Source organism: Melospiza melodia, chromosome 8, assembly GCF_035770615.1.
Source record: "Melospiza melodia melodia isolate bMelMel2 chromosome 8, bMelMel2.pri, whole genome shotgun sequence".
Taxonomy (NCBI): Eukaryota; Metazoa; Chordata; class Aves; order Passeriformes; family Passerellidae; genus Melospiza; species Melospiza melodia.
The window spans coordinates 7338049-7357813 of record NC_086201.1 but is presented as its reverse complement, the minus strand read 5'-3'; the positions used below and the strand labels follow the sequence as shown (position 1 = coordinate 7357813).

The following is a 19765-nucleotide window of genomic DNA, read 5'->3' as shown; positions in this document are numbered from 1 at the left end:
TCATGCTGTGCTCCCGCAGCCCCATGAGTGCTTTCCTCCCCTCAGGGCACCACTGTGGCCTTGCTCCTTGCTGCCCCCGGCCCAGGAACAGGCAGCTGTCTGCCCTCAGTGCCTCTCAGCTGCACAGGCAGCATTAAAGCCAATGTGCTGTCCTTTTAGACAGAAAAAATATCTCTGTGCCTGGCAGTGTGTGCACAATGGATTTTGTGCCTGCACCATCTCAGGAGTGGGGGGGTTTTGTCATCTCTCAGTGCAGAGGGAGATCCTGGGAGAGCTGAGATTCCTGGGAAGACTGGAGTTTCCTGGGAGAGCTGAGATTCCTGGAATTTGGGGAGAAGGGGCAGCTGCAGGCTTACATTGGGGCACAGGGAGAGGTGGGGAGGTGCAAAGCAAATTGGCACAGCCCAGGTTCCTTCTGGCACTGCCTGTGCAGAGCCAAAACAGGGCAGGAACCATTCTAAACAACACCAGGTGGGTGCAGAAGGGAGGGACACAATCAGAGAGGGGCTCAGAAGGGAAGAGATGCAAATTGTTGGTGCAGCAGGGACTGTCCCATGCAGCGTGCAGGGCCAGGTGGGGATGGGGCAGGAGCTGCAGCACTCCCAGGATGGTTGGTGGCTGTCCCTGGGCTCTCAGAGCCCCTGATCCTGCCCTGTCACCCTGCAGGGATGGCCCCTCACCCCTGGGCTGGTGGCAGGCTGCAGGGGGATGTCCCTGTGCACTGCAGTCCCTGGCACAGCCCTGGGCTCCATCTCCACACAGGCTTCCCTCTGGGAACACAGGCTGATCCTGGATGAAAGCACTTTGTTATTTTATATATATTGGAGGACTTATCATTTAATAATTTTGTCCTTAACATGGTGCTGTTCATCTCTATTCACGATCTCTGGATTTCAAATGAACATGCCCTACAGAGCATGAATTTACATGGAAATTCTTACAAATCTGGGGGGAAGTGCGCTTTGTGTCTGCAGTTTGAATTTCTAGCCCAGAAACTTCCTTCGAACATCAATCTGTTCAATTCCAGTAAAAAGATTATTACCATGACAGATGAATTTTGTTTTAAATTAGACTCTAAGGCATAAGCTTTAGGATGGAGTCAGCCCAAGGTCTCAGTACCTGATGTTGTGAGCCTAAATCCACATTTCCACATTTACCCCTCCAAAAATCCCCCCATGTCCTGTCCTGCCCCCCACACCAGCATTAACAATGCCTTGGCACCAGCAGCGTTCCTCCTCTTCAGGGAACAGCCTGAAACACAGAAAATCTCTGCAAAACAAAGTGCACATTTCATTATATAACCTCTAAATTGCAGTTTGGAAAACAAACAGCTGCTTCTCAGGCTCCCTAAAGCCACTGTGAAGAGAGATGTACTTTGTCTTAGCAAGCCATCTACTGTTATCTACAGCGTTTGCGTTTCCAGTTGCAATGATAGTGTGGGATTAAGGAAGAAGAATTCCAGCCTGGAGGTTAGGGAGTAAGCAGGGCAGAGGCACCCAGCTTTCCAGGGAGGCTCCACAGAGCCTGCAGGAGCCTGATTTTGGGAGTACTGTGAAAGTGAAACCTGAGGAACTGGAAGGACAACCAGATTACAGGGCAGGCAGGACTCAGATTTTGAATTAAAAGAGTGTATTGGTGCACAAACAGATAAAATAACCAAAGCCTCTTCATTTGAGGGCTTGCAGAGGAGTAATATCTTTCTAAGGTATGCTTTTATAAGCATTAAACAGTTTTTGGCACTTGTAATAATCACAAGGTCCAAAAAAAATGAAGGTAGAAAATTGCCTTTTTCTGGGAAAGAGCACTGTTAATATTGAAATCATTAAAGAAGCCAAACTGTGTGAAGGGCATCTTTATTCCCCTTTGGCATATCATGACTTCAGTTCGATCAATGCAAGCTACATCTCCCTGGTTTTCTTTGTCTAAACCATCTTTGATCAACTCAATTGCACAAATTTCTCCGGGCTCCTTCAGCAGTGAGGGTGTGTGCCCTGGGCTGGTCACTGGCCACCTGTCCTTATCCACATGCCCTTTATGATGAAGAAATGAGATTTTTTAGGTGAAGAAATATCATTCAGATCTCGGTGCATCAGAGAAAGGACCTGGTTGTGAATTGCTGCCTGTCCCTGGGGATACTGGGTTTGTCCAGCCACTGGCACGGGGTGCCTGCTCCTTCCCTGGCAAAATGTGGGGGCATCACCCCTTTTGGAGAGGATATGTGAGATGCAAAGCTGTGTTTCGTGTCAGGTACAAACAGGCGACATGTGTATTTGTGAATGCGAAACGTGCAGACCCCGACAATGGGAGAGCTGTGAATTCTAATAATAACTGAGGAGAATAAAGCATGGAAAAAGGCCTTTGAACCTATCTTTTGTTTGCAATTAACCCTAGTTGATTTAGGACCATTGGAATTAAGGTGTTAAAGATGTTGCTTTTTGCTTGCATTTAATCCATGAAAAGCTCTGCAATAATAACCTTTTGAAGTATAATTTTAGAATATTACTTGTATCCTTGAAACTATAGCTTTGGAATATATATAAAGGAAATATGCTTATCTCACACCTTAATAAAGCAGAGAAAAACAGCTTGAGAAAGGAAGGTGAGCATCACCTCAAGGGTTTATGGTTTCGACCAAAGGGAAGCTGGACATCACTGTTATGAGATTTAGAGTCTCTGCAATTAAAAGGTGGACACACATGTGGGGAGCTGGACCCCACCAGATGGGATCAGTCTTTCTTCTTTCGGAAACTGGACCGTTACCATCTGGGGATACTCCTTTGAGATACATCCTGAGAAATTAAAATCACAATAGTGTATAGAATTGTGATGTAATAACTTGGAATAAAAATTGCTGATGAGTAAAAGATTGGGAAACTTCTGGAAAAAACTGATGAGTACCCCTATAAATACCTGTAAACATCAATTATCAGCGTGCAGTTGAAGGGAAAACTTCCCCCACTGTACCCAGCGCTGTATTGCTCATACTTTATCATATTAAATAATAAATTGATTGCTGCTTGAATATTGGCTTAGTCAAGCTTCTTATTCATAACAGATATCCATAAGGAAAGGACTGATGGAAGTTCTTTTAGTGACTGTGGGCTGAGCAGCCCAGGGCAGGAGGGAGGTGTCAGGGGCTGGGAGCAGCAGCACAGGAAAGAGAGAGGTGGGTCTGTAAAAGGGGCACAAAACAGGCACAAAACCCCACCTGCTTTTAAGTGGGGGAGGTTCAGCTTGGTTTTAATCTCCTCCTTGAAGTGTTGTCTCTTCATTTCCCTCCTCAATCCCTCTCCCCAGTGGGAGCAAGGTGCCTCTGTCCAGGTGTCCATGCCAGAACGGCAGCAGGGATGCACACAGGAGACATAAAAGCACTCTGGCATGCTCATAGAGTAAATCAGGGTGTTAAACAAAACCTCTGCTCCCAGCTGGCTGATGTTTCAAAGGAAAACATTTCAAACACTGGGAGAGATGGTGCAGTTAGCTGGTGATGCAATTACATGGCTGTAAGCTGTAGAAACTCTTTCAATGTGGCACATATTAAACCTTTCAGAGGTAGTGCTTTGATTTTTAATTTTACGCTGTTGGCAGGCAATCAGGGTCTTTAATAGTATGGGGGCCAGAGGGAAAATGTTTCAAAACAGCAAGGATCTTATCATAGTGTGCAATTAATGAATAATTATTAAAAACCAGAAATAGCTGGAAGAGCAGGCAAGAGCTGGCAATGCAATTCTCTGGTTTCAGGCCTATAATGAAATCTCCAGAGAGGGAACTATGATATGCAGCTTTGTGCAATTAAAGCTGGGAATTTTTTCCCCCCTAGTTGAAAGATCAGTGATCTTGAAAAATATACCTGTCACTTGGGTTTGTTTTCCAGTCTTTTAATTGCCATGGTAAAGCATTTACATAGAACAAATATGGATACATTCTTCTGCAAACTATGGATTTTTGGAGTTCTTTCTTTCAAGCAGTAAGGTTTTGATTATTAAAAAAAAAAAAAGTTTGAAAGGAAGATTTGCAGCATAGTCTGAACCTGTTAATCATGGGAGAGGGATGAAGTAATGCTCTGCCATTGTTCTGGCTGGTAAATTTGTCCAGGAAGACAGCAGAGATGAGAAGAAAAGATTCCATGAAGACATCCACATCTGTTTGATGCTCTGCCTCGGGACAGTGCCTTCTCTGTGATGCTGAGGAAATCTTTTATCACCTGTAGCATCTTCCTATTTCAAATCCATTTTAAAAAGGGCAACCAAAAGGTGTCGCTATCACTGGTAGTGTTCCACTGGCCTTGTTTTTCTAATCAAAAGTGAGCTTAGAGTTTGCATTTTCACTTGAAGACTGTAGGACCTTCCTGCTTGGACGTGGGAACAACTGCTCTGCTTTTTAAGCTGCGTAACAAATCTAATATTTAAATGTGCATCACTCATGTTTTGGTAGTGGAATCCATTAGCCTGTGGCACAGCAAGAGGCCTCTGCCATGCAGGCTCAGAGATGCATTTGCTTGAGCAGCCTCTTCTCCCGAGTGCTGAGCCGCATTTGCTCACTGCTGTTTCATTATACATGAATTAAACACAGAGAAAGTTATTTACAGCTATCAGGCATTGCTACACACGGTGCTGAGAGGGGTTTCTCCACGAGCTGAGCGCTAGAGCAGCTTGAATGGTGTGTGTGTGAGTGTGTGAGTGTTTCCTGGCTGCTCTCATTCCGCAGTGTCCCTGGTGTCACCCCGTGGGATTGGCGCCCTGCGGGAGTGTAAGACTGGCACCCTCCCGAGCAGTGCCTGTGCTCTGCTGCCTCACTGCTATTGACAAACACAGACTGTGAGCAGCTCTGAGCCATGCTGAAAGGGGGGGAAAAAAGCTCTCTTGGTTCCTTCTTGGAAGGCTTTCTGGCTTGAGCACACTTTTGCATATTTATTGAGACACTTTGATTGCCACGGAGCATGGCAGCTCTAAAGAACTTCACGAGCTAGAAAGTGCTTCTGGAGAAACAATTAGATTTCCCAGACACATTGCACTGGGAACCAATGGCATTCTGTCAGGGGGGATGCCAAGTTGGCTGATGCAGGCAAGTGACACCCAGCACAAATGAGAGGTGGCATTTTCTTAAAACTGTTTCTCCGAGACAGAAGTCGATCCTCAGTGCTGAAACTGGTTCCTTTGTGCTGATGTTCTGTTTTCTGGCCTCAGGGTTTTATTGTGCTTTAGTTTTCTCCCAGCTCTGATGCTCCTTTGTTTCTCCAGGATGTTGTTGATATGGTGTAAGTGTGGTAGAGAGACCCCAGACCCTGTCCTGGCTGGGGGACAGGAATTCCCAGGAGATGTGGGAGGGGGATCCCTGCTGAGCTCTGCCAGCCAGCGGTGCAGGGAGCTGCTCCTCTGGATGGACAGCTGCAGACATTGGAAAATGCCTCTTTTTTGGGGCAGAGGTTTTGCAGTCCCTGTCCCTATTCCCAGGTTCCAGCCAGTGCTGGGTGCCCACCAGGGCTGACGCACCAAACAGGAGCCGTGTGTGCCCCTGTCCTCACATCACTCAGTGCCAGCAGCTCCTCCTCATCCCTGAGAAATGCTCTGAGCCCTTTTGTTCCTGAAACACCTCCTGAAGGCAGCAGCTTTTTTTGCTCCTTAAAGCATGGCAGCAGAGTGTGCACCAGTGGAGTTTGTTAGGGTGTTGTACCTGCCTTCAGCTGCTGCCATTAATGGAAAATCTTGCTGGATCTGCTCTAATGCAGTGCCAGCTCAGCAAGCTCCAAGGAGCTCTTGGGTAAAGTGCTCTCCATTTTGAGACCACTGTTGGCAGCTTATCACTTGATTTACCTCCTATTTCCAGGTGTGGAACTAAAGGTAAACTTGTCACTGTAAATCACTAACTCTAGCAGAGTGAGTGAGCAGCTCACAGTTTGCATATTTCAATACCACTTAATTAGGAAAAAAAAAATCCCCTGTTCTGTACGAATGTACAATGCAAATCCTTTCTCTTAGTGCTTCAGATGGGTAAAATGTTCTTTTGAGTCCCACATGTCTAACACTGCTGCTCATCTTGTTACAACAGAGTTTTAATTTTGTCCCTGGGACCAGATTGGGAAGGAGCTTTTTTTTCAACCCAACCCAGTATGCGTCTCAATCTGGGAAAGAATCCTGCCTGCTGCTGGCACATCCACCAGCACTGACACCTCTTCACCCACCTTTGAGCCTGCTGATCACACTCATTTACTTTTTAATGAAAAAAGGCCTTTTGTCCCTGGTAATTGTGTAACTGCCCTTTTATGTCCCAGTGGTCCTGATGAGGTTGAGCTGTGTGTCTTCCCTAAAGGTGTTCTCATTTGACTCTTGTTCAAAACCCGCTTCCAAGTGCAAATTGTGCTTTTGCATGACTAGACCTTCTCCTCTGCCCACCCCTGATTTCCTTAAGCCACCTCCATGAACAACAGACTCATTTACTGCATCAGCGGGGATAACATTTTCTTGTGGCATGCTGCTTCGAAAAAAACAAGATATTCTTGATACGATCAGTGCCTTCAGCCCTCCTCTCTTACCATCCCTTCTTCCATTGCCCTTTACACTCCTGCAGCACTGCTGGATGGCTGCACACCCAGCACTTGCATCATGTCCCTCCCTCTGCTCTTCATCTTGCCAGCCTGAATTGTTCCAGCAGCCTGATAATTTTGATCTGCAATCATTTTGCCCCAGTGGCTCACGGCAGTGCACAAACCAAACCCTCCCTTTCCTTTCAGCCATGGCTGGCTCCTGGTGTGCTGATCTCTGAGTAACTCTGGAGCCGAGAGGTTTGTCAGGAGCCAGGTGCACCAAAAGGCAGATTAAAAATTAAAGCTGGAAGACAGAACATCCCTCTTAAGACACCATCCAGTGTTTTTTTTTTTTTTCTTTCAGGTGCTATTTAAACACAAAGTTATAAAACCACTATCCCATTAGAAAAAGAAATATCCTTTAGAAAAACAAACCAACAAACAACAACACCATCTTTTGATTTATTGGTGTGATTTTTTTTCCCCAAACATGATTTCTAGCAGGTCTTTCTAGCGTGGATTAAAAAAACATGCATTGTACATAGGATTTTCTTGTTCAGATCAATTGGCTAAATTTTCATTTAGTTTCAAAGTGGTTCATTTTGTTGAGGCTTCATTTTGTTCAGACTTGCAACTCAAGAGGTTTCCTGTAGCTTAGAGAGATTGCTTTTGAATTGGTACATTATTCAGCCATGAATTGTTTCTTTAGTATATGAGCAGCTGAGTGGGGCTTTTATTACAAATATGAATTTCAGTGCAGAACAACCACTATTTTTGCCAAAAAAAAAGAATACAAAATTAAGCACAGGTCTTCATACTATGCTGAGATGCTTTTCCACACTGTGTCCATTGGGGTTTTTTTTAAGTACTTCACAAAAAACCCCTATAGGACATGTTAATATGATTGACTGCAAGCACGATTTAAAAAATAATACAGTTTAATGTAGAAATGTGGCTACAGCAGTAAGAATTGAAATGCTTTCCCAGTTATCTGGAGATGCAAGTAAGTAAATTTTGGTTTTTGTGATCAGCTGCTAATTAAACAGGTTTTCAGCTGCATTCAGCCCCTGATCCTGTTGTGAAGTTCCAAGTGAGTGTAGCAGGATTTCTGCAATCACTGAGGTAATGAGGTGGCTCAGGGTAGCAGAGCAAGTGCAATCCCAGTGTTAAGCACCAGCCTCTTAAAATATGGTTTTCCTCTGTGTTGTTTCTTGTTGTTTACCAGTGTACATGATTGCTTTTACCTACCTGGAATTAGTTTCCATCTCTGCAGGATTTTTTGTCCAATAAATTAACTTGGTATATGGAAAGCAGTAGGAAAGAACTGCCTGGGTTTTGAAGATGCTGCCTCTGGATATAGGTGGATGCTCTAGATGGAATATTCTTGTAGCAAATCAGGTGACATTATTTACTTGGTGCTTGGGGTGAATTGGAGGCCCTTGTGTTCCAGCTGCCTCAGTAAAGAGGTGGAGGAGCCCATCAGTGCCCCAGAGCAGAGCCCGTGCTCTGTTTTGGCTCTAAAGATGCAGCCACCAAAAAAATTCAGAGGAGGGAGGCAGAGTTTGGAAGGGTCACCCACTCACAGCTACAGAGGGGTCACTGGAGCACCAAGTCCTGGCTCTTGGGTCTCGGACTTTGAGGAGAGAAGAGACCATTTTAGCTCTGATATTGTAGGAATATTGCTCTAATATTCCTAAATATATAATAATATAAGGCCGCTTGTCCTTTGCTCTGTGACTTACTGGTCAAAGAAGTTTCCTGCCATATGGGAAGATGATTTATACTTTTTGGGTTAATCTCTTGAATACTTTGAGAAAAATTAGCTCTGTTCTTGGGAGTTAGGGTTTCACTCATTAGTAGGTAGAAACCTTACAAAGTTCAAAAGAAAGTATTTGAAAATCTCTTCCCAAGACGTCTTGATAGTTCTCAGTAGAAAACTTATTTCAAAGGAAGAGACCATTCTGGAAGTAGGACCAGAAATGAAAGTCCAGTGGATATAGCTGTGTTAAGAGGGGCAGAACAGCAACTAAATTATGTAGCAATGTCAGAAGCAATAGGATTATCTATTTCTGTCATGGTCTGGGTCAAACTGAAGTCCAGCAGTTGAACTTAAAGTGCCATATAAATGCATAGGAAAGTTCCCAAATGCTTATAATCACCCTCTCAGTTGCTGAATTCTGCTCAGTTGTGAATTCTGATATTTAATGATCTTCTTTCTCTCTTTCACAGTCATATTTTTATTATATGTGAAAGGGTTATTGTAGAAGTCCTTTCTCTTCACATGGGTCCTGTGTGTCCACAGTTGGAACCAGCTGCATGTGGCTGGAGGAAGAAAAATATTTTGTAATTTACAGTAGGATAGATTTAGTCCTTTGTAGAATCCTCTGTATCCTCACTATGTTCCAGAAAACATCATATTTATCACTGGATCCCAAAATTTATGTTAAAAATGGCATAATACAATGCATTTCTACATCTTGATTCTTGCTATTTGTCTATAGAGTTTCCTTCATAAAGCACCATTTTATTCCTTCATTTTCTGGAAGAGAGGGACAGAGCAAGCTGTTGGGTACTTGGAGCTCAAGCTTAATTACTTTTCTCAGGTCTGCAGTAATATCTTACAGCTCTTAGTGTTTCTTGGAAAGGTGCTACAAAAGATAGAGAGAGCTGCATGCTCCAGTTCCACCTGGAATACTCTCGTTAGCTGTGGATTCACCCCAAGGAAATAAATGAGAGTTAAAAGGCCAGCAGAATGTACCCTGTAGAGCTTGGATAAAAGAAAGGAGCATACAGTGTTTTTTTTTTTTCTTTCCCAAACTTTAAATAAGGGAGATTATTTCAAATAGATTATAGGCAGCAAAATGAGCTGACAACTTTAGCTATAGCTGAGGTGCAAGGCTGAGGTTGGGTTTTATTCATTTGCTGCCCACCTGAGGCATTTTGGAGGTCCCCAGCAGCTTCAGGAAGCAAAATGCAAATATCACAGCACAGCCAGCAGGCTCTCAAACCAGATGGTGTCCGTGTGCTGGGCAAATCCAAGCCCAGGTGTTTACTTGAATGCCATTTGCAGGGCACTTTTGCCTTCCAGCCTGGTTTGGGGAATTTTGAATTAGGCTGCTGCCAAGGCTGTGGTGAGGGGGAAGAATGCTCTTTGTCTTGCATATATATTCCTTGAAAATGCTTGAGAAAGGAGGTTTTGTCAGGTTTGCACTCATTACAGTTCTCTGGACAGCTCCAAAATGTAAATAGAGAGATTCAGGTGTTAGCAGAGAAGAAACTTTGCTGCAATCAAAATACTACAGCTCCCTGAGCAGCCTTCTTGGAGGGAAGCTGCAAACAAGCCCTGTTTGCCTGGGACATTTTTCTTAGAGTGATTTCAAGGAGCTTTGCCACCGCCCAGGGGTTTGATCCAAATAATCAAAGGTTAGGCCTAATTTTGAAAATACAGCTGCCTTGTTGCTTAGCATTTACTTTGTTTCCCCCACTGACATGCCAGCCAGGACACAATTCAAAGAGTCAGACTGGAACTGAGCCCTGCAGGGCTGGGATTGCCACTGGAGGTGGCTGGATCAGCGATTCCTCCTCTCCCCACCCTTCCCAAAGGTTCCTGTCTGCCACACCAGACAGCTCATTCCTCACCTCCTGCAGGTTCTGATATCACAGCTCTCAGGGACAGAGGAGAACAAAGAAGAGCCCTTCAGTCTGGAGGCTGAGCCCCTGAGCTGTCAGCCTCACGCCAGTGGTGCCACAGCTGCCTTGTGGATTTCTGCTCCTCCATTCCCTGGCTCCCGCTTCCTGTTGCAGATTTTGGTCGGTGGAATTTGGATAATTCCACATGATTTTGATGGCAATTTGCTCTGGTTTCTCTTCTCACTTAGGCTGCTGAACATAAACTCCAATTGCATTTGTTTTTTAGAGCAGCTGGCAAGCATGATCGTGCTGCCATTTGTGCATCAATAATTCCATTTTCATCTCACTTGCTAAAATAGAGCAAGTTTTATTCATTTTCAGGTTTTTCGTATGAAAATCTGACTTGTGTATTGATAATACATCTCTCATTTAGGGAGAGCTTTGCTGATCCCCCCATGATCATCAGTTCCATATAAAACACATTTAAAGCTTGTCTTTCTGGCAGAGCTCACTGAAGTATCTGATGTATCTGCAGAGCTAATAGAGCATCGTTCTGTATTTGTATTCTGCAGTTGATTGTTCAATGATTTCTCCTGCTGAATTGCAATAGATGAGCTGTTTAATGTTGCAACGGCTCATTTTGTAATGTAAAAACAAAAAAACCTCTCAATTCCAAATTGTGTTTGCTAGTTAGAATGCAGAATTTAAATGAGATTTATATGGAAGATGTATCTTCCCCATTGTTTCGCCAATGCAGAAGGAAAACAGGTCTTCAGTCTTTTTAAAAGAAAATCAAAGCAACCATGGTAAGAATTTGTTTTGCAAGCAAGAAGCATCAATAAAAACTAAACCTCTTCCCTTCTACACATTTCAGTCCATATTAGTGATTTTTAAAAATACTTTCTCAGTTCAGAATTAACAATTTCCAATAATCATGTCTTTCCTGACAGTTGAAATGTTAAAATTTCTAAAAGTGAGCACTTTATATTTATTTTACCCTGTTACCTCTTCTGCTGCTGAGTCAATGAGTACTTCCACAACATTCTTGATCTTCTTTTCACCAAAGCAGCCCTGATTTTAAAGGGGCTTTTATGTTTTACTGGCAAATTGTGCTTGTGAAGAGCAGTGAATGGCTCAAAAGCAGATGCTGGATTTTGTTTTATTGACAAACTGCACGAGATGGGCACCTGAATGAACAGTCAGCCCTCACTTCAAATGCCAGGCTGGTATTTATTGCGTGTTCATGACTGTTTACCCACCTCTGTGAGAAAAAGCACCCAAGAGGGCAAGGGAGCATTGGAAATTCTGCTGGCTTTTGTGTTTGGGGGCAGCCTTGGCTCTGTGCAGAAATTGGGGTCCCAGGCAAAGGAAGGTGGTGTGTTGGTGACCTGAAAGACAAACCTGCTCTCAGGGGGTGCAGCCTTAGCACTGAATTATCCAATTTTATCAGAAATTAAAGCATCATCTCTGTGTTGGGCACATTTAGGACTGAATTATAGCTGATAAGGAGTGCTAAGATGGAGTTTGATATTGTAAGATTAATGCTGAAGAACAGGACAACCCTCCGGTGCCAGGTCCATCCCGGTGCCATTGGCTCCACTGGACCCGGGGGAAGCTTCTCACAGGGGCCACCTCTGCAGCCACCACTGCCAAACCCTTGACATGCAAGCCCAACAGAGCATTCAAACTGACATGATTCCCACTGGTACTCCATGAGCATGTCTGTTTTTTAAAAGCATATCAAGATTTTAATCAGTGTTTATCACAAAACGTCTGCTGGCGTTCGGTAACAGTACTCCTGTCGTGAAACCTTTTTGAGTGTTTTTAGGGTTTTTCTGCTGTTTGTACTGAGAAATGACAGTATTTAAAAATGTTTGAGAAGCAAAAATTGACCCTGCTAGGAACTGAAGATAATTGTCAGACATTTTAAATTGCTAAGAAGTAACACTGTTAACACTTGTGTCCTCACTAATTATGTTCTGCATATCTGTGTTCCCCTGGCAACTTCTGGTGCCTCTGGTTCCACTCAAACTAAGGGCTGTGGGCTGTGAGATGATGGTGCAAAGTAAAAATAGCTCATTCTTCTGAAGAGCAATGATTGCCATTGCTTGTGGAGTGATGGGATCCACTTAAGTTATGTTCCAGTGCTGCAGAAAAGATTTTGCTGTAGTGCCCTGCAGGTCCCAGAAGCGTGGATCAGTAATACACAGACAAAATTTGTTTCAGCTCCATGTAAACCTCTCATAATCTTCCTGTTTAATGGCAGTGTTTGTGTTTCTCAACCCAGGACACTGAAGCATCATCAGCACCTCTGCAAGGAAGGTCAAGTGTTCTTCTTGGCAGGTTCCTTCTGCACTGGCTTCTGTTAAAAGTCAGGTTTCTGGAAACACAAAATTGGCCTTACTCTTTGCCAGTGAGGCACTGATGGGATGTTGCTGTGCTTCAGCCAGCCCAAAGCAGCTCTCTGTTGCCAGGCAAGAGAGGAAATGTGAGTGGCAGGGCAGGGAGGACCTGAATGGAGCAAACTGTTGGGTGATGCTGGGGTTTCAGGCAGAGAGAGGGGTTGTGGGCATGTTTTTGTATCCCTGGTTTGGCTCCATGACACTTGGCCAGAAGCTCTGAGAAGCCAGCTTGGTCTCTCTCATGGCACCCTTTAGGGGGTTTAAGGCAGGGGAGTTAGTCCAATCCAAGTGAGATTTTGGATTCTGCTGGGCCTCAGTGATGATTTACGTAGTCACCTGTGAAATGAAGTGTCAAAAACAGCAGCAGGTGATTTTCTGATGCCATGGGGCAAATTCTTGTGTGCAATTCTTCTTGATATCCCTGACAACTCCAGTTATCTACAGATGCTTTAAATAAAATAAAAAATAGACTCCCTGTGTTGTCAGTGCCCCACACCTGAACACATTGCTGTTCTGAGCAGGGAATGGCCACTTACAGGAAGAATTTGTGCATCACTTTAGCATTTGGGGTTTAGTGAGACTCTTAATGGTGGCTCCAGCTGGAAGAGACACGACTTCATGTGCAACAGAACAGCAATATATTTATTAAAATCCTGCCGGTTTGGTTCATTTATTGCCCCAAGAGACAGCTGATTTTTTCCTCAGTGCCTTTCACTTATTGCTCCAGTTCATGGGACAGCGCTGTCCTGTCACCCAGGTGTGCTCTCTAATGAGATGTGGCCTCACTGCACAGCACCCTTGGAGCATAAGGAGCATGAAATGGACCCAAATGCCTCTGAAGGCTGTGGGACTTGCTGGTCCATTGGTTTTTTGCTGGAAGCTGTTGGTGGGGTGTACATGGAGCTGCTTTCCAGCCATTTGTCCCAGCCCATGTGCTCAATCCTTCCAGCAGCATTCACAAGGATAACGAGTTTGTTGCTGGCCTCTGTGCAGCTCAAGCCATTCTGAGAAGGGCTGTGGGTGTTTGCCAGAGCCTCTCTGTGAGCACTTAGAGATTTTCCTGCCGGTACTGGTGACAAAGAGGTTGTGTCACTCTCTGGGAGATAGACACTGGCCATATCTTCTCATTTTTCCTCCCTGCCTGAGTAGGGCTAGTTTCCTTATTGCCTTCTTCTCTTACAGAGAAGCATTTCTGAGAGGCAAATCTGTGCTTCTGAAAGTTGAGGATAAGAAAAAAAGACAAATTCTGAATAACTTGAGCTTATAGAAAATGCATGTGGCAATGCATGTATTGACTTGTTTCAGTGAATATCAAAATTTATTGTCCCTTGAACTAAATATTGACATGGACAAAGCAGTATCAATATTTATCTCTCAGGTTAATAAATTTTATATTCTCCTCAACATGCATCAATATGTGCTTATTATTACTATAATGTTTGTCCTTCAGCAGAAGAAACTTGCATGTGGTTGAGAAGGGCAAGGGAGAAGTTTGCATTATTAGTATTCTTTTCCTGTTTTTAATCTTTGTTAGAAGTTTATCCTGCCCATGGAGCACAGTGCAGCCTTCATTCAAGCAAAACCCTTACTGATGGCTGTGGCATTGTGCACTGAATACAAATTGGGAAATGGGAGATTAATGGTCATGAGTACCCTGGTAAGGGCAGTGAAACCTCCCCTTGTGTTTGATAGATCTGGTGGTGCTGCCTGCAGTGACTCTGTGCCCAGGAGCTGCCTCAGGGCCCACAGTGATGGGGACACAGAGCAGGGACACGAGGGACAGGGCTGACCTGAGACCCAGCTGGGAATCTCTGCCCAGACAAGGACGTGCAGGTGTTGGACAGGGGCACACAGCTGGATGTGATAGGGGCCCTGTGGCAGGTTTATCTCACACCTGTGTGTGTCTGTGGGCCAGCTGGACCTGGGTTTGTGGGCACTCTGGGGCCACAGAGAGCCCAGCAGCCTGCCTGGGCCTGCTGCAATGGTGTGTGGGCAAGAGGAGTGTGGCCACTTCTCTGTGCCTGCAGAGTTATCCCTCAGATCTGTCCTGTTCCCTTTTTGCCCTTATTCTGGATCTTGGAGAGCCGGGCAGAGCTTTGCTAGAGATGATGACAGGCTGTACAAGAAGGATGCAGGCCTGGCAGCATTGACAAGACTAATTTAGTATATACAAAGGCCTTCTAGCACATGATTTGTGCTATACAGACCTTTTATGTGGAGATACCAGCTCTGGCATAAATGCTGCAATTTCCCCAGAAGCCTTGAAGAGACACTGCAGCTCCTCTGTGCATCTTGCTTTTAAACTTTCTGCCCTTAAACCCAAGGGAGATGATGGGGGAGGCAATGATGGGGCTGGGAGCAGAAGTGGAAGCTGTGTTCCTGTTTCCCAGCTTCCTGCACACCCTTTTGGTCAGAGATAGTGGGGCTCCAGTCACTTTTGGACAGGGGCTGACACCAGGGACTCACCAGGAGCTGGTAAAAGCTGCAGGCTTGGGTCTGAGATTCTACCCAGCTGCATGAGGAGCAGAGAAACTGCTCCAGACTCTTCCCTGTCCAAGGAAGAACCAACAGGAGATCCTTGAGACTGGAGAGCATGGAAAACAGCCCCCTGCTTGAGGAGCTCCAGCCTGCCTCAGTTTCCCACTGGCCTGCAGTGCCCAGGGGCAGCTCCATCACTCTGCCTGCTTTCCTGGCTGCATTTACAGGCCAGGCTTGCAGCAGTGACAGTAACAGCTGTTTGTAAGCTGACATTTCAATGGCAATTGTCAGGAGACAAGGAGCATATGGCAGCTGCCTCCTGACATGCAGGGAGCTGCAGCAGCAGAGTTGAGGCAGAAAGCAGCTGCAGATGCTGGGAGGCAGCACTGCATTGATCTGCAGTTGGGAAGGTCATCTCAGTGATTGAAGGCTGCATTTCATGCCTTGACTCTTTCTGGAAGCTAGGAAGACAATAATCTAGTGCCTTATGTCTTTATTTCTAACAAAAACCAAGATTTTTCTCATGGTTAAAATAATAAATGCAACACCAATACAAGCCAAAACGCCACCTCCTGAAAGTAGCATTCTTAATTAGTACTTCTGTCTTTGCTTTTTCTCCCTTCTCCTGAGTTATCAGTGGCTGATATTGAGACCATTGAGACTCTGATTAGTGGGAAGGTATCTTTGCTATGTTTTCAAAGCCTGTAGCAGAACCCAGTAGGGACCAAGCGCTTTCCTTGTAATTAGCATTGCTTTATGATGGTAAACTTAATAATTAAAGGTGGTCTTTCTTCCTCTGTTGGGACTTCTTGGCACTTCTGATGCACTGTTTGAAGACTGTGACTAAGCATTAGTGTCATGTTGTGCCTTTGAATATAGACAGGCCAAGCACACAAAAGTGAAACCAACACTAAAAAAATCTTTTCCTCTGAACCAATTGCATTCCTGCCTGCACTTGACTCACAGCTCAGGAACCATATGCTTATATTCCACTGGCAATTGCCATTTAAATGTCAGTTTACAAGCAGATGCTGGGAGCCCGCCTTTGTGTCATTAATCAGATCCCAGAGAGGCAAGGTTTGAGGTCTGGCTGTGCTTTGGGCTGGCTGGGATGGAGCAGCAGCAGAGCCTGGCACACCCTGAGCCACCAGGATGGTCAGGGTGAAGTGCACGGGCAAAGGACTCTGTACCTGAGGTCACCAACAGCCTCAGCTAAGGGGCTATGGCAGCCAGAGGAAGCCTGTTCTTGGCACTGTCCAGTGGCAATTATCATCTTGTTGACAATTTTAGGCTTTTTGGGATGGCTGGCAGCAGCCAGGATAGAGGCAAAGCACTGGGTTTTAAAAGGAGACAGATTTAAGTGCTTAGGTATAGGAAAAAAAAGACAAAATTCTATTCAACAGAAGAACAAGGGGAAGTGTGGAGAAGGAAGCCCTCTCTTCCAGACATCTGCACATATTTAAAATCCTTCCCAATAAAGTTCATAATGAATTTAATTCAGTCCCCTATGGCCCAGAGGAATTTTCTGAGTAATAAAAAAGTATTGCTAAGGGATAGATGACTGCCAAACTCCTATTCTCTGCCAGCAATGAATATTTATGCTACTGGCACTTAAATGCTAGGTTTATTTTACTACATAAATGATCCTTTGTCACATATTAAGAATTAATACTGTGAGACTGAATTTTGGGAAGTTAGAATAATGATTACCAAATTTAAAATGTTGTTAAATTTGTATGCTTTGTTTGTAAAGAGGCTTGGCTGAGCTCTTTTCAGATTCAAACAGTAGTCGGATGTGGTAATTCCTATTTGGAGTAAACTCTTTTGTGGCTTGTTTATGGTTTAACTTTATAATGTAGTTTTAGTCAAGGACCTTTTCATGTCTTTTGTTTTGTTTGTTACCTTGAAATAACTAAATCAATGTTAAATGAATTCTAAGCTCCTGCTCTTATTTAAAGGTTGAAATGTTCTTACTTACAGAAGGTAATACAAGGGCTCCTGGCTTCTGGTGGCATTTTTCTAATGTCCTTCTGATGATTGAACTGGAATGATTCAAATGTAAGTTGGAAATTTCAAGCACCAGTGATGGAGGTAGCAAAACCACAGCATTACTTTGTTTATAAACATTGTTTTTCCATGGAAGATAAAGCTCGGCTCTGTGTCACTTCCATGCAGTGGTCAGGAAAATGGGGTGGAAAAAGCAGAGCCACTGATCTTTCTCTCTTTAATGAGAAGGAGTGGAAGGCAAAGATGGACATGAGCTGAAATGTGAAGAATTATTCCCATCAGGCAGCAAGCTCACAGGAAAAAATACATCAGTGCTGGTCTAAGATTCAGTGTGGTTTCCATTCCAGCTGGTTGAGGCTGTTTAAGCACCTCTGGCACAGCAGCACAGCACAAACTCCTGAGCCCAAATCCAGGCTCAGCCTGACAGCAGCAGTGCTGAGCTCAGAGGCCTCCCAAGTGTAGCTATGATATTTTCTGAAAAATCCTTTCCTTAGGATTCTTTCTCCTGAGAAGCTGAGAGGCCTCAGGAACAAAATGTAAACAATGATTATCTGCTGCTGTGGAATGCAACAGGTGCATCTGTGATTGGTCCCATGTTGGTAGTTTCTAATTAATGGTCAATCACAGCCCAGCTGGCTCGGACTGTCTGAGAGGCACAAGCCTTTGTTATCATTCTTCATTTTTTTATTCTTAGCTAGCCTTCTGATGAAATCCTTTCTTCTATTCTTTTAGCATAGTTTTAATATAATATATATCATAAAATAATAAATCAAGCCTTCTGAAACATGGAGCCAGATCCTCATCTCTTCCCTCATCCTCAGACCCTTGTGAACACTGAGCTGCTCTTCTGCTGAGCGTCCCTTTACTCCACACTGCCATGCCAAGTGTGAAAGCTGGGAAAAATACTGTGAGTCTGTCAGCATGTTTATTTGCATGGTTTATCTCCTTTGAGTCAACAGGCATCTTCTCAGAGTGTGAAAATGAACAATTAGTCATCCCTGGGAAACAAGAGTTCTGCAGCCATCCTCTCCTGCCCCCCGAGAGACAAACCTGCCTGTGCTGCACAAGGGCACAAGCAGCTCATTTTTCACTGGCTGTACACACTACCAGACACTCACTTCTCCAGAACAAAAGGGGCTGAAGAATACAAGGAGGTATCTTAAGCAGTTGGCAGTTTGAATTAAAAAGAAAGGTCAATGCCAAAGTATTCAGATAGAAGCAAAAAAAAAAAATCAGACAGAGCAATGTAGTTGGGCTTTAAAAATGATTGCATGCATTGTTTGCTCATAGTTTTTCACAGCAGCACTCATAATTTAGGAAACTATTAATCAGCATGATGAAGTATCCTGTTTCTAACCAAGAACAAAAAAATAAAATAAAATTGTACAATACAGCTTATTTTCTTCCTACTTGAAAGAGATCTTCTCGTGAAATTTGATGAGAATTCCACAGATTTGGGCTTGTGAACTTTTGTGTTTAAGATGCACCAGACAAAAAGCCCCAGTGAAGCAATAAAATCCTTCCACTGCCTTTTTATAAGATTCATCACAAGTCACTGCTGAAGGGGCCTTATTTTCTTTTGGCCCATGCCAGGACTGACAGCCTATAGTTGTTAAGCTGACAGCAGGAAAAGAGCACTGAAGGCCACAAACATTTGCAGGATTAATATAAAATTCAGATCACAGAGGCACAGCAGGTACTGAACAGTGAGGTGAGGTGGCAGGGGAAAATCAGGGGCAGGGAGGGGACTGTGGGACTGAGGGCAAAGAACAGTGGCTGAGGAGACTTCTGGTAGGTAAAGAACTGAAAATGGCAAAGGTTTTGGTGATGGATTTACTGCTGGCCTGTCAAAAACAGCTCTCCAGGCCTCTTAAGCCAGTGCTGTTAAAGATCTGCTACTTCCCCATCCCAATCACTACCCCAGTAAGTGATTACAGAACCAAGGGATCCAAAGGACAGCTTTTATTTGGTAGCTTATTCAGGGAGATAATAAATTTGTTAAAGTAATTATCCCTTTGATGAAAAAAATTAATTTTTTTTTAAAGGCATTTCATACCTTTTCTTTGCTTAGGGGTACTGGTGGCGAGAACTTGGACAGAGCCTGATGGAGCTCTGGCAGTTTCAAAGTTATGAAAAATCTTTCTTCTATTCCCTGCTACATTCACATCTTCCTGCTAGTGAAGTATCCTTTTCCTGGCTTCAAAACCCTGCTATTTCCAAATGTCATTGCTACAGTGACCTGTCCAGTGGGGGAAATCTGATTCAGCCTAGAGAAGCAAGAATTAAACAGCTTCTGTGCTGCTGTTGGGAGCAGGGGTCAGGCACTGGATGAGGTTAACAAGGTGACACACAGGATGAGAGCTGCCCCACCAGGACACTCCCTGCCCAGGGAAGCAGCCAGGCTGCAGCTTCTGCCCCTCCAAACTGGTGTAAGGCACAGCTCCTGCACAGAGAGAGGCAAAGAGGGGACAGCAGACTGGAGCTGTCCCTGCGAGCCAGCACTGCTGGGGGAGCAGCAGCAGCAGCAGGAGGAGTGACTCTGTGTACCTGGGATGTCACACAGCGTGGCAGGATTTCAGTGCTGGCACACAGGAGAAATAGAGGATGCCATGAGGTGCCTTGCTCCTGTTCGTGTCCTGCCTGGCACAGCCACCTCCATCACTGACACGCTCCTGCAGGGCTGCTGCTCCCTGCAGAACTCAATCCATTGAATTTTGAGACACCC

The 19765-nt window shown here is 44.5% G+C and overlaps 1 protein-coding gene across 1 annotated transcript in view; it reads left to right on the top strand.

Moving 5' to 3' along the window:
• GPR39 (G protein-coupled receptor 39) overlaps positions 1 to 19765 on the top strand; it is a 75437-nt gene that overhangs the window by 53481 nt on the left and 2191 nt on the right. The gene's annotated exons all lie outside the window — the stretch shown is intronic.